This window comes from Ammospiza caudacuta, chromosome 31, assembly GCF_027887145.1.
Source record: "Ammospiza caudacuta isolate bAmmCau1 chromosome 31, bAmmCau1.pri, whole genome shotgun sequence".
NCBI classification, from domain to species: Eukaryota; Metazoa; Chordata; class Aves; order Passeriformes; family Passerellidae; genus Ammospiza; species Ammospiza caudacuta.
The window spans coordinates 1,011,848-1,026,165 of NC_080623.1; the positions used below are offsets into that span (position 1 = coordinate 1,011,848).

General features: G+C 44.4%; 1 long non-coding RNA gene and 1 pseudogene across 1 annotated transcript; one reads left to right on the plus strand and one right to left on the minus strand.

Annotated features, from left to right (window-relative positions):
* The window catches only part of LOC131569699 (zinc finger protein 665-like), a 129,942-nt pseudogene that overhangs the window by 86,601 nt on the left and 29,023 nt on the right, over nt 1-14,318 (plus strand).
* Nucleotides 4,042-6,056, minus strand: LOC131569883 (uncharacterized). The gene is made up of 6 exons (XR_009275814.1): nt 5,965-6,056; nt 5,591-5,626; nt 5,247-5,273; nt 4,937-4,972; nt 4,389-4,421; nt 4,042-4,185 (listed from the first exon to the last, which is right to left on the minus strand). It is a non-coding gene; the product is annotated as an uncharacterized LOC131569883 (long non-coding RNA).

Sequence of the window (14,318 nt, forward strand, 5' to 3'; positions counted from 1 at the left end):
TCTTTTGCTTGCCTCCTACTCCTGCCATTGGCTTCACTTACCGATGTTCCTCCACACTGTTTGTTCCTAGGCTGCTGCCGACCGCTCCAGATAGGGCCAGATATCCTGGAGGCCCTCAGTCCTCTTCGGGTGTGGCCTATCACAGACCAGTCCCCAAGACTGGTATGAATGGCACGTGATCAGCTCTTTAGTGATTTCAGTTTTACTGGAAACAGTCTAGGTAGGGGACCCATGGGGTGTGCGCACACCACCGCTCCTCCCGAGACGGCAAGGAGGAGGAGGAGGAGGAGGAGGAGGAGGAGGAGGAGGAGGAGGAGGTCAGCTCCATCGTGCAGCAGAGCTAGGTCTTTTTCCTCACAAGAGTCTCTGAGTAGGTGCCTCTTGGCATCAGATTCATAGTCTTTATACTGCTCTTGGCCCGCTCTGGTTAGGCTGACGAAGGTGAAAAGTTCTGACCAGGGTCTTTGATACTATCTTATGTTCTCTCTGTTTAGAGGTGTTATTTATTGCGATTCTTTATTTGCATGGTTGGTCATTGTTTTAGGGATTTTTGTTATGTAATCCTTTTCTGCTAAGTCCTATGGGAGTTTCATATTTGCTTATTAGGTGACATAATCATCTTCTTTATGATCTAGGATCCTTCGCCATTTTAGATGAGAGTGGGAGCAGCGGGGGTAATACCCCACAGTAAGGAGATTTACATAATTATAAAACCTTTAACAAGCAATTAATAACTAACATTGGAACTTTACATAACTATAAGACATTAAACAAACACTCTAGAACTGTCATTGGAACTTTATATTAACTCCTTGAACAATGTATTCTCTACAACACTGTGGGAAGTTGTGGAACCAAGGGGATCGTTGTGGCACTGTTGGGGCCCATGGAACCAAGGGGCCAGTGTGGAAACAAGAGGCCACTGTGAGCCTGTGGGGTGTAACAACCCAGAACACTGAAATGCTGGAGGTAAGCAAAGGCTCCTTTACTCATGTTTGGTGCAAAGGTGAAACATCAGCCCAATATTCACAAGAGGCCAAAATGACACAAAATTTTACTGCCAAAGTACACAAAATCAAGAAACTTTGGAAGAGGTTTCAATGCAACATCCAATTACACAGAAAACATTTATCATAGCAGCAACTTCATTACCTTAGCTCATTTCACCTAGAAACCTTTAAGCTGTTGAGGTACCCAAAAATGTTCTATATAAAGAGCATTAGAAGGAGAAAAGAGAGAGACAGAAAGACAGAAGCTCTATAGCAAGACACGCATATGACTATCAGTTCCTAGGGTTCCAGTGTGGGTGAGACACAAACCCCAGGAGAACGCAGAGTGCATACCAGGGGCTGACCTTGTGCTTGGTGTTTTTAAGCCCCCAGGCCTTTGTGAGCCTCCCCCCAGGTGGGATTTCTGATTGCTCGGGCAATCGGGGCTGGGTTAGCACTGTCCCCACTGTGTGACTGACTGACAGTTCATCCCATGGTGTCTCAGGACATTGATCTCACCCAGCCTCTGACAGTGACCATGGTGACACCGGGAAACCTCATGCAACCATGGGTCAGTTGTGACCAGGTGGGTCTGTTGAAGATTGCAATGCAAGACGTTTTCTATTACCATCTGTATGGCAGATTATCTTTTGTCCAGTGGGCAGTTTGCCTTATCTCTCTCTTTGAGTAACCACAATCACACCTCGCTGGGAGGGGACATCTGCTGATAACAGACTATTGAACGTCTACGCATGGCATGACTGATAAGAACTATAACATCCCATTGTGAGAAATGAGCCCAGAGGGAGGAGTCAAGCATTGCTACCCAGATATAATCCAGAGGTTTTTGAGACACCAGCACGGCTTTCTCCATGGGATTTCCCAGAGGAACAGCAGCTGTCTCTTTTCCCACTGGGTCTTCGGAGGAAGAATACATCCTTCTCTACACAACCCCCTTGCTCCAACAGAACCATACCTGACACTTCAGGAGGGCTGCAGCCACATTTCCAATTGGATTGCCACCAACACCCCAACCCACAGGGTGTCAGGTTGGGTTCTGACTCTGTCAGTGTTGTTCTAGTGTACCGCACTGTTAATTTTATCCTTTTATTTTTTTCCTTTCCCTATTAAAGAACAGTTATTTCCTGCTCCCATATTTTTGCCTGAGAGCCCCTTAATTTAAAATTTATAGCAATTCAGAGGGGTGGGGAGGGTTTACATTCTCCATTTCAGGGGTGGCTCCTGCCTTCCTTAGCAGACTCCCGTCTTTGCAAATCAAGACAGTATTGATCACACTGTCAGGGTTCTTCTGTGGGTATTGATCACACTGACAGGGTCCCGCTGTGGGTATTGATCACACTGACAGGGTCAATGCTGTGGGTATTGATCACAATGAGAGGGTCAATGCTGGTTCTGCTGTAGGGGACACACTCTTGGGGAGGGCAGTGGTCCCATTGTGGATAAATGTTGGGCAGTATGAAAGTCTGACAAGGAAATTTCACAGATATGCACGTATGGCAGAAGGATTTTTAAATGTAGAATCTGATAAAGGAATAGAAATGAAAGCAAGTTTTGATATAGAAGAAAAGTATTGGTGAGCCAGTCTTACTGGATAACCAAGAAGGAAAGGGTGTGTTAGTTAGAAGAAGTTTTTATGACTTAGAGCAAAGGATAAACCCACCTCAAACAAGAAGATGTTTTTACCAAGCAGGAAGATAGCGCAGGCAAACAAGGCAGCAAAGCTACAAGTAGAAAAAAGGTCTCAGAATTTTCCACTGCAAGAAAACTGAAAAACAACTTCTAGCTTAAATTGTAATGTACTAACTTTTAGTGATTGGAGAACTAAATTTTAGTGATTGAATATGGTAATTGTAGTGGTTATGATAGGCTATGGATAACAGTTAAGGTATAGATTGGTTCTGCTGTATTAAGATGCTCATCAAAGAAGAGTATATAATATAATAAATGTATAAGAAAATATATCATAAATCTCTTTTCTGAAGTTTATAACTAAAAATATAAAATAAAAATATATTAAAATAATAGTGAAAAAATAAAATAACAAATAAATATATAAAATAAAGTTTAGAAATAAATAAAAAAATTATTTAAATAAAATAAAATAAAAAATAAATTAAAAATATATAAAAAAAAGTATATAATATATGCAAAACCAAAGGGTCTCCAGGCCTGCCTGCAGCTGGAGCTGACAGCTGTGGGCACAGCTCTGTCAGCCACGGCCCTGGACTGCTGTGACACCTTGGATGGAATAAACTGCACTTACTGTACAATAAACTGCATTTTGTATACAATAAACTGCATTTTGGAGACAATGAAATGCAATTTGTGTACAATAAACTGCATTTTGTATATAATAAACTGCATTTTAACTGCATTTTGTGTACAATAAACTGCATTTTGGAGAGCAGCCTGGAGTTCCACATCCCTCATTTACAGGTGTGGGTGATGAAGATGAAGCTGATGATGATGATGATGGTGTGAGCAGTGTCATGGTGACGGTGTCAGTGGTGTTGGATGAGGAGGATGTTGGTGATTAATGTGACCATAGTGTGGGTGCTGGGATATGTGATGATGATGATGACGATGATGAAGATGATGGAGGCGCTGTGAGCAGTGTCCCAGCCTGCCCTGCCCAGGAAGGCAGAGGGAGCCCTGGGAGCCCCAGAGTGGCTCCGCTCAGGGTGGGGGAGAAACCAGAGACCCTCAGGGCTGGGTGAGGGGGGACAGACACAGGGACAGACAGAGGACAGGGGAAAGACACAGGGACTGACACAGGGACAGACAGGCGGACACGGGACAGACATAGGGACAGACACAGGGACAGACAAACAGACAGTAGACAGACACAGGGACAGACAGAGAGACACACATGGACAGGGGACAGACACAGACACAGACAGACACAGGGACAGACAGAGGGACAGACAGAGGGACAGGAAACAGAGACAGGGACAGACAGAGGGACTGACAGAGGGACAGGGGCATGAGCATACACCCATCCATATGAGAAAAGCACCCATGAACACACAGAGTTGCTTTGCTGAAGGGTTTATTGATTATTGACTATTGATTATTGATTATCAATCATTGATTATCGATTATCAATTATCAGTTGTTCCAGGGCCATTCCCAGGCTCCCAGGGCAGCTCTCCAGGAATGATCAAATCCTGACGGCCTGACAGGGACAGGAGCTGAGTGTGACCCCAGGGTGACGCCAGGGTGACCCCAGTGCGTCTCCAGAGCCCCCCAGAGACATCCAAACTCCCCCAGAGCCCCCCAGGACCATCCCAAACTGGGGCAAACTGGGGGGGACTGGGGGGCACTGGGGGGTACTGGCATGCCCCCAGTGCCATCCCCAGCACAGCTCCGGGTACCCACCTCAGCCCTCTGCACTCCGAAGCCTTTGGGTTTCTGCAGAGAGGGGGCAGAGGGCACCGGGGTCACCACGGGGTCACCGCGGGGTCACCAGCCCAGCCGGGCGGGGGGCCCAACTGGCCCCCAATATTCCCTAGTGCCCCCCAGTGCCCCCCAGTCCATCCTAGTTCCCCCTCAGTATCCCCCTGTTCCCCCAGTTCCCCCAATTCCATACCAGTCCATCCCAGTTCCCCCCAATTCCCCCCAGTCCATCCCAGTTCCCCCCCAGTATCCCCCTGTTCCCCCAGTTCCCCCCATTCCATCCCAGTCCATCCCAGTTCCCCCCAATTCCCCCCAGTCCATTCCAGTTCCCCCCCAGTATCCCCAGTTCCCCCCAGTCCATCCCAGTATCTTCCAGTTCCCCCCAGTTCTGCCCAGTTAATCCCAGTATTCCGCAGTTCCCTCCATATCCTCCAGTCCATCCCAGTTCCTCCCCAGCCCATCCCAGTCCATCCGAGTACATCCCAGATCCCCCAGTCCATCCCAGTCCATCCCAGTTCCCCCAGTCTCACCTTGATGCAGCCCCCAATGCCTCCCACGATCCCGGACTGCAGGGGCAGAGCAAAGGGGATTTGGGATTTGGGGGTTTAGGGATTTGGGGATTTTAGGGGTTTGGGTTTTGGTGATTTGGGGATTTGGGGGATTTGAGGGATTTGGGGGATTTGGGTTTTGGGGATTTGGGATTTGGAGATTGCGGATTTGGTAATTTGGGAGTTTGGGGTTTGGGATTGGGGGATTGGGGATTTGGATATTTGGGGGAATTGGGTATTTGGGGGCTGTACTGGGATGTCCTGGGCTATACTGGGCTATACTGGTACCCACCTGGCCATCACCAATGCCACCAATTCGCTGTGGGGAGAGCAGGAGATGTCCCCAAGGTCGCTGGGGTGTCCCCCATTGCCCCCATTGCCCCCCATTGTCCCCCATTGCCCCCAGTGCCCCCCAGTGCCCCCAGTGCCCCCCATTGCTCCCCACTGCCCCCCAGTGCCCCCAGTTCCCCCCCAGTCCTTCCCAGTATCTCCCAGTCGATCCCAGTGACCCCAGTCCATCCCAGTCCATCCCAGTGACCCCAGTCCATTCCAGTTCCCCTAGTCCATCCCAGTATCTCCCAGTGCCCCCCAGTCCATCCCAGTCCATCCCAGTGCCCCCAGTGCCCCCAGTCTCACCCCAGCACAGATCACTCCGCTGCCCTCCATGTCGGCCTGGGCAGGGACAGCAAAGGTTGGTCAGGGGATGGGATGGGATGAGGAGCCCCAAAAGGATGAGATGGGATGGGATCCATGAAATGGATGGGATTTTTGGGGAGCCCCAAAAGAATGGGATTTTTGGGGAGCCCCAAAAGAATGGGATGGGATTTTTGGGGAGCCCCAAAAGAATGGGATGGGTTCAATGGGATCAATAGGATGGGATGGGGTGGGATAAATGGGATGGGATGGGGAGTCCCAAAAGGATGGGATGGGATCCATGGGATGGATGGGATGGGATGGGATTTCTGGGGAGACCCCAGCCCTGAGCCCAGCCTGGGGCCCTGCAGCCTCACCTGGCTCTGAGCTGGCAGGCACAGCAGGATGGAGAAGAGCAGGGCCACGCTGAGCACAGCCACCTTCATCTTCCTCTGGCTCTGGGCAGCGCTGCCTGAGGCTGCAGCAGGTGAGGAGCACCTTTATCCCTGCCACAACTCCTCCCTGCACCCTCCCTGCCAGCCCCCAGGCCAAAGCCCGGCTTGGCACAGCCCCCCGCCCTGGCCACAAGCCCAGCCCTGGCACAGAGCCCATCCCACCCCACCTGTGGCACAGATCCACCCACCTCACCCGACATCCCTCCAGCTTCCTGCATAGGGCAGCTGCCCCTGGAAGGGCCCAGGCACCTGGGGGGCCAAGGGGGGCAGGCAGGGAGCCAAAGGCACCTGGGGACCCTGTGGGGACAACCCCCAGTCCAACACAGTCCATCCTCCAACAGCTCCCCAGTCTCGGGGTTTTGCTGCTCAGGGTGACCCCAGATGTGGCACAAAGTCTCTTTTCCCATCCTGGCAGTCAGAGGAGCCAGACCTCCTCATTTCTCATTCCCAAGGTTGTTTATTGTTTTTTATCTATAAAATTCTTTCTCTGGCCTGCCCAGGTCCACTCAGCAAGACACTCCAGGCACTCTACCTCCTTCGGGGTATTTATATATTTTTATTTCTACTTTATATTTATATATTTTAGGGATATGTATATATTATTATTTACACATATTTTTATATATTATAATTTTTACATATTTTACATATTTTTATATATCTTATGTTTATATTTTATTCATATTAATTTATTTATATTTATAATGTTTATTTATACTTATAATGTTTTTGTCTATTTATGTATTCTATTTTGTATATATTTATACACTTTTTTATATATTATATTTATCTATTTATTTATAATTATATTATATTTGTTTATCTATTTATTTATGTATTTTAGATTTATATTTTTTTTCAAAATTCCACATACAATATTTACAATTCCTTCCCAATACCTATGACTTGTGTTAGACAGTGAGCTTCTACCCTAAACTAACCCAAAAGTGCCACCATCACCCAGAGGACAGAGGCCAAGAAGAAGAAGAAAGACAAAGGCTGGACACACCCAGATCCCCCCATCTTGCCCCCTAAACCCCCATTCTAAAAACCCCAAAATTCTCCATTTTCACCCTGTGACAAATTCACTCGCATTCCGCTCAAACTCTCTTGCCTTGTAATTCTTCCCATCAAGGTGGGGATTTGCTCCAAGGGTCACAATCCCAGTCCCAGCTGTCCTGGGCTCTGTGCCCAAGGCTCTGAGCCCCCCCTGGAGCCATCCAAGACAGACACACGGATGTGCTGGGGCCTGAAGCCCAGGGGAGATCCCCTGCCTGCCCCACTGTTCCACCCAGCCCCACTGGGTCCTGCTGGATCCACCAAACCGATCCTGCTGGATCCCCCAAACCGATCCTGCTGGATCCCCCCAGTCGTGCTGGATCCCCCCAGTCGTGCTGGATCCCGCAATCTTTCTGGATCCCCTAATCCTGATGGATCCCCAAATCCAACCCTGCTGGATCCCCCCATCCAATCCTGCTGGGTCCCCCCAGTTGTGCTGGATCCCCCAATCCAATCCTGCTGGATCCCCCAATCCAACCCTGCTGGATCCCCCAACCCTGCTGGATTCCCCAAATCCCACTGGATCCAATCCAACCCTGCTGGATCTCCCAATCCATTCCTGCTCCTGTGAGCCATGGAGAGAGATTTGGGGATCAGAATCTGATTTTATTGTGGGATCCAATAAATACATAATAATATATTGGGGACATACCATTATATATATTTTTACTTATTAATATTAAAGTATTATTATTTATTATTTTAAAAATAATATTATAATTATTATAATGTATATTAAATTATATAATAGATATTTTAATAATATATAATGATATATTATTAAATTATATATAATTATATATTATGTATATTAATTTATTAAATTATTATAATCGTTAAATTATTATTAATATCATATATTGTTAAAATATAAATATTATTAGTATCAAAATGTATTATAATAGATATAATAAATATATATAACATTTATTATATATATAATAAACAATCATTAGATAGTATTATAATAAATATATATTTTTCTATAAAAATATATATTAAATTTAGATAGAATAATCTATATAATATATAGATTTATAACTATAGATTATTATAATAAATATAATAAATACTAATAATACCACTTATATAATAAATATATAATAAGATATCCCATTTCAGGGAGACCGGCAATGTGTGCTGGAATGATTGGGTAACAGTCACACAGACAAATTTATGCAAATAAATAATAAATATGCTAAATAAAAAAATAAAGAAAGAAAATATAATTAATAGATGCAAATAAATATTAAATATGCAAATAAATACATTTGGCAGAGTTTAATGAGATTTTCCTTTCCTGCTGAACCTGTCTCATTTAATCTCCTTGCAATCCAGGTCTAATTTTCACAGCTCCCTTTGCTTTTGCCATCCTGGTATCAAATCTCTGCTGTTCCCCAGGCCCAGAGTCCATCCCCTGCCTGGTGTCCCCCAACATCCCAACAGCTCCCAGAGCCCCAGGGCTGGCCCTGAGCAGGGCTCCCCTTCCTGCCCGAGGCTCCAGCCCAGCCCTGAGCCCTGGCACGGGGGAAAATGGGATTTTATCATTGGCTTTGGGCAAATATTCACATGGAAATTGTATGTGCTGTGTCAGAAAGTTGTGCTGGGTTAATTTTTTTAGAGTGTGGTAAATCTAATTTTAGGTTATAACATAATGTTAAAATAGAAACTCTGCTATGTGAGATACTTTTTTTTTAAAGAAAGGACTTGCACTGAGATAGCAGCTACAGGACACCTAAATCTTTCAGAGAATTTACTGGTTTCTTATCATAAAAAATGAACTTTTCTCCACCTTGAATGTGCTGTTAAAATTCAGAGGAAGAAGCTGACACTGACCAGACAGAATCCTGTGTTTGAATGGAATTTATGCATCATGTATGAGGGGTATGAATATGCAAAGGGCTATTGTTTTTCAGGGTTAATCCTCTGTTAATGTGGGTCCTTCCTTGTGCTAATTTTGCCCAGAGAAAGGTACCCAGACTGTCCATAACTCTTTGTTTTGATTGTCTCATATTGTCCTAATATAAATTATCCAAATTATTACTACACTAACTGCATTGCTATTTTTTATAAACATTTTATTACCATTAAACTTTTATCATTTCCAACCCAAGTTCTTTGCAGGGTTTTTCCCCAGGTGGCCCCGAGAGCTCAGAGCAGGGACGGTCCCTGGCAAAATGTAGTTTATTGTACCCAAAATGCAGTTTATTGTACCCAAAATGCAGTTTATTGTTCCCAAATTTCAGTTTATTGTACCCAAAATGCAGTTTATTGTACCCAAAATGCAGTTTATTGTACTCAAAAGGCAGTTTATTGTATCCCCCTCTCTGGCAGGGCTCCCAGAGCTGCCAGAGCCTCCATTGCCCACGGACACCCAGGGACATTTCCAGGAGATGTTCCCTGTTCAGGGACACTGCCCACACCGCAGGGACCTGGGGTGGGACAGGGGGGAAACCCTGCAGGGCCTGCCCCGACTGTTTGCCTTGGATTGGGGAGCACCAGCAGTGACCTGGAAGGGTTTAATTTTATCTGTGCCTGCTTTGTGCCTCCTTTGATGGGGAATTCAGCAGCCAGCAGTGACCTGGAAGGTTCTGGAAGGTTTCCCTGTTAACTGTGGGTGCTTTGTGCCTCCTTTGTGCACAATTGAGCAGCCAGCAGTGATCTGGAAGGTTTTCCTGTTGTTTTTTGTTGCTTTGTGCTTCCTTTGTGCACAACTGAGCAGCCAGCAGTGACCTGGAAGGTTTTCCTGTTGTATTTTGGTGCTTTGTGCCTCCTTGGTGCACCATTCAGGAATAGTGTTGGCTCAGGAACATTCCATGCCCTGCACACCCCAGGGGCCGTTCCAGATGATCCCAGCCTTGGCTCCATGGGCTCTGCACTCACCTGCTCCTGGTTTGGGATCATTGGAACGTGGAAATGTTCCCAGTTTGGTGTCTGGGGCAGGGATGGGCAGGAGAAGTGACCAGGGCGAGGCTGAGGTGCAGCTGATCCGCCCTGGGCTGTGTCCCTGCCTCTCCCTGGCAGCAACCTGGAAAATTCCTGATTTTCCTCTCATCCTTCCCAAGGGATTTCTTCCACACTCAGGTTCCAAATCAATTCCTGGCCTGGCCATTTTCCCCAGGCTGTGACCACAGGGGGAAACAGAGGAGCCTGATCGGCCCATATTTACATCTTGTGAGAGCCTGGATGAGGGATGTGGGACTCCACACAGCTCTTCAAAATGCAGTTTATTGTACCCAAAATCCAGTTTATTGTCTCCAAAATGCAGGAGTTACAAGCCACTAGAGTTTGAGTAGAATGACAGGGAATTTATCACAGGGTGAAAATGTAGAATTTGGGGTTTTAAAATGGGGGTTAAAGAGGCAAGACCCTGGACTGCTGTAACTTTCTGGATGCAACAAACTGCATTTTGTGGAAAATAAAGTGCATTTTTTGAGCAATAATCAGCATTTTGGGTCCCATAATCTGCCTTTTAGGTACAATACACTGCATTTTTGATACAATGAACTGCATTTTGGATACAATGAACTGAATTTTAGAAACAATAAACTGCATTTTGTGCTCAATAAACTGCATTTTGGAGACAATAAACTGGATTTTGGCTGGGATCATCTGGAACGGCCCTTGGGGTGTGCAGGGCTGGGAACATCCCTGAGCCAACACTATTCCTGAATGGTGCACCAAGGAGGCACAAAGCACCAAAATACAACAGGAAAACCTTCCAGATCACTGCTGGCTGCTCAATTGTGCACAAAGGAGGCACAAAGCACCCACAGATAACAGGGAAACCTTCCAGAGCCTTCCAGGTCACTGCTGGCTGCTGAATTCCCCATCAAAGGAGGCACAAAGCAGGCACAGATAAAATTAAACCCTTCCAGGTCACTGCTGGTGCTCCCCAATCCAAGGCAAACAGTCGGGGCAGGCCCTGCAGGGTTTCCCCCCTGTCCCACCCCAGGTCCCTGCGGTGTGGGCAGTGTCCCTGAACAGGGAACATCTCCTGGAAATGTCCCTGGGTGTCCGTGGGCAATGGAGGCTCTGGCAGCTCTGGGAGCCCTGCCAGAGAGGGGGATACAATAAACTGCCTTTTGAGTACAATAAACTGCATTTTGGGTACAATAAACTGCATTTTGGGTACAATAAACTGAAATTTGGGAACAATAAACTGCATTTTGGGTACAATAAACTGCATTTTGGGTACAATAAACTACATTTTGCCAGGGACCGTCCCTGCTCTGAGCTCTCGGGGCCACCTGGGGAAAAACCCTGCAAAGAACTTGGGTTGGAAATGATAAAAGTTTAATGGTAATAAAATGTTTATAAAAAATAGCAATGCAGTTAGTGTAGTAATAATTTGGATAATTTATATTAGGACAATATGAGACAATCAAAACAAAGAGTTATGGACAGTCTGGGTACCTTTCTCTGGGCAAAATTAGCACAAGGAAGGACCCACATTAACAGAGGATTAACCCTGAAAAACAATAGCCCTTTGCATATTCATACCCCTCATACATGATGCATAAATTCCATTCAAACACAGGATTCTGTCTGGTCAGTGTCAGCTTCTTCCTCTGAATTTTAACAGCACATTCAAGGTGGGGAAAAGTTCATTTTTTATGATAAGAAACCAGTAAATTCTCTGAAAGATTTAGGTGTCCTGTAGCTGCTATCTCAGTGCAAGTCCTTTCTTTAAAAAAAAAGTATCTCACATAGCAGAGTTTCTATTTTAACATTATGTTATAACCTAAAATTAGATTTACCACACTCTAAAAAAATTAACCCAGCACAACTTTCTGACACAGCACATACAATTTCCATGTGAATATTTGCCCAAAGCCAATGATAAAATCCCATTTTCCCCCGTGCCAGGGCTCAGGGCTGGGCTGGAGCCTCGGGCAGGAAGGGGAGCCCTGCTCAGGGCCAGCCCTGGGGCTCTGGGAGCTGTTGGGATGTTGGGGGACACCAGGCAGGGGATGGACTCTGGGCCTGGGGAACAGCAGAGATTTGATACCAGGATGGCAAAAGCAAAGGGAGCTGTGAAAATTAGACCTGGATTGCAAGGAGATTAAATGAGACAGGTTCAGCAGGAAAGGAAAATCTCATTAAACTCTGCCAAATGTATTTATTTGCATATTTAATATTTATTTGCATCTATTAATTATATTTTCTTTCTTTATTTTTTTATTTAGCATATTTATTATTTATTTGCATAAATTTGTCTGTGTGACTGTTACCCAATCATTCCAGCACACATTGCCGGTCTCCCTGAAATGGGATATCTTATTATATATTTATTATATAAGTGGTATTATTAGTATTTATTATATTTATTATAATAATCTATAGTTATAAATCTATATATTATATAGATTATTCTATCTAAATTTAATATATATTTTTATAGAAAAATATATATTTATTATAATACTATCTAATGATTGTTTATTATATATATAATAAATGTTATATATATTTATTATATCTATTATAATACATTTTGATACTAATAATATTTATATTTTAACAATATATGATATTAATAATAATTTAACGATTATAATAATTTAATAAATTAATATACATAATATATAATTATATATAATTTAATAATATATCATTATATATTATTAAAATATCTATTATATAATTTAATATACATTATAATAATTATAATATTATTTTTAAAATAATAAATAATAATACTTTAATATTAATAATTAAAAATATATAATGATATGTCCCCAATATATTATTATGTATTTATTGGATCCCACAATAAAATCAGATTCTGATCCCCAAATCTCTCTCCATGGCGCACAGGAGCAGGATTGGATTGGGAGATCCAGCAGGGTTGGATTGGATCCAGTGGGATTTGGGGAATCCAGCAGGGTTGGGGGATCCAGCAGGGTTGGATTGGGGGATCCAGCAGGATTGGATTGGGGGATCCAGCACAACTGGGGGGACCCAGCAGGATTGGATTGGGGGGATCCAGCAGGGTTGGATTTGGGGATCCATCAGGATTGGGGGATCCAGCAAGATTGCGGGATCCAGCAAGACTGGGGGGATCCAGCAGGACTGGGGGCATCCAGCAGGAGTGGTTTGGGGGATCCAGCAGGATTGGGGGATCCAGCAGGACCCAGTGGGGCTGGGTGGAACAGTGGGGCAGGCAGGGGATCTCCCCTGGGCTTCAGGCCCCAGCACATCCGTGTGTCTGTCTTGGATGGCTCCAGGGGGGGCTCAGAGCCTTGGGCACAGAGCCCAGGACAGCTGGGACTGGGATTGTGACCCTTGGAGCAAATCCCCACCTTGATGGGAAGAATTACAAGGCAAGAGAGTTTGAGTGGAATGCGAGTGAATTTGTCACAGGGTGAAAATGGAGAATTTTGGGGTTTTTAGAATGGGGGTTCAGGGGGCAAGATGGGGGGATCTGGGTGTGTCCAGCCTTTGTCTTTCTTCTTCTTCTTGGCCTCTGTCCTCTGGGTGATGGTGGCACTTTTGGGTTAGTTTAGGGTAGAAGCTCACTGTCTAACACAAGTCATAGGTATTGGGAAGGACTTGTAAATATTGTATGTGGAATTTTGAAAAAAATATAAATCTAAAATACATAAATAAATAGATAAATAAATATAATATAATTTTAAATAAATAGATAAAAATAATATATAAAAATATGTATAAATATATACAAAATAGAACACATAAATAGACAAAAACATTATAAATATAAATAAACATTATAAATATAAATAAATTAATATGAATAAAATATAAACATAAGATATATAAAAATATGTAAAAATATGTAAAAATTATAATATATAAAAATATGTGTAAATAATAATATATACATATCCCTAAAATATATAAATATAAAGTAGAAATAAAAATATATAAAAAGATAACATCACCCCGAAGGAGGTAGAGTGCCTGGAGTGTCTTGCTGAGTGGACCTGGGCAGGCCAGAGAAAGAATTTTATAGATAAAAAACAATAAACAACCTTGGGAATGAGAAATGAGGAGGTCTGGCTCCTCTGACTGCCAGGATGGGAAAAGAGACTTTGTGCCACATCTGGGGTCACCCTGAGCAGCAAAACCCCGAGACTGGGGAGCTGTTGGAGGATGGACTGTGTTGGACTGGGGGTTGTCCCCACAGGGTCCCCAGGTGCCTTTGGCTCCCTGCCTGCCCCCCTTGGCCCCCCAGGTGCCTGGGCCCTTCC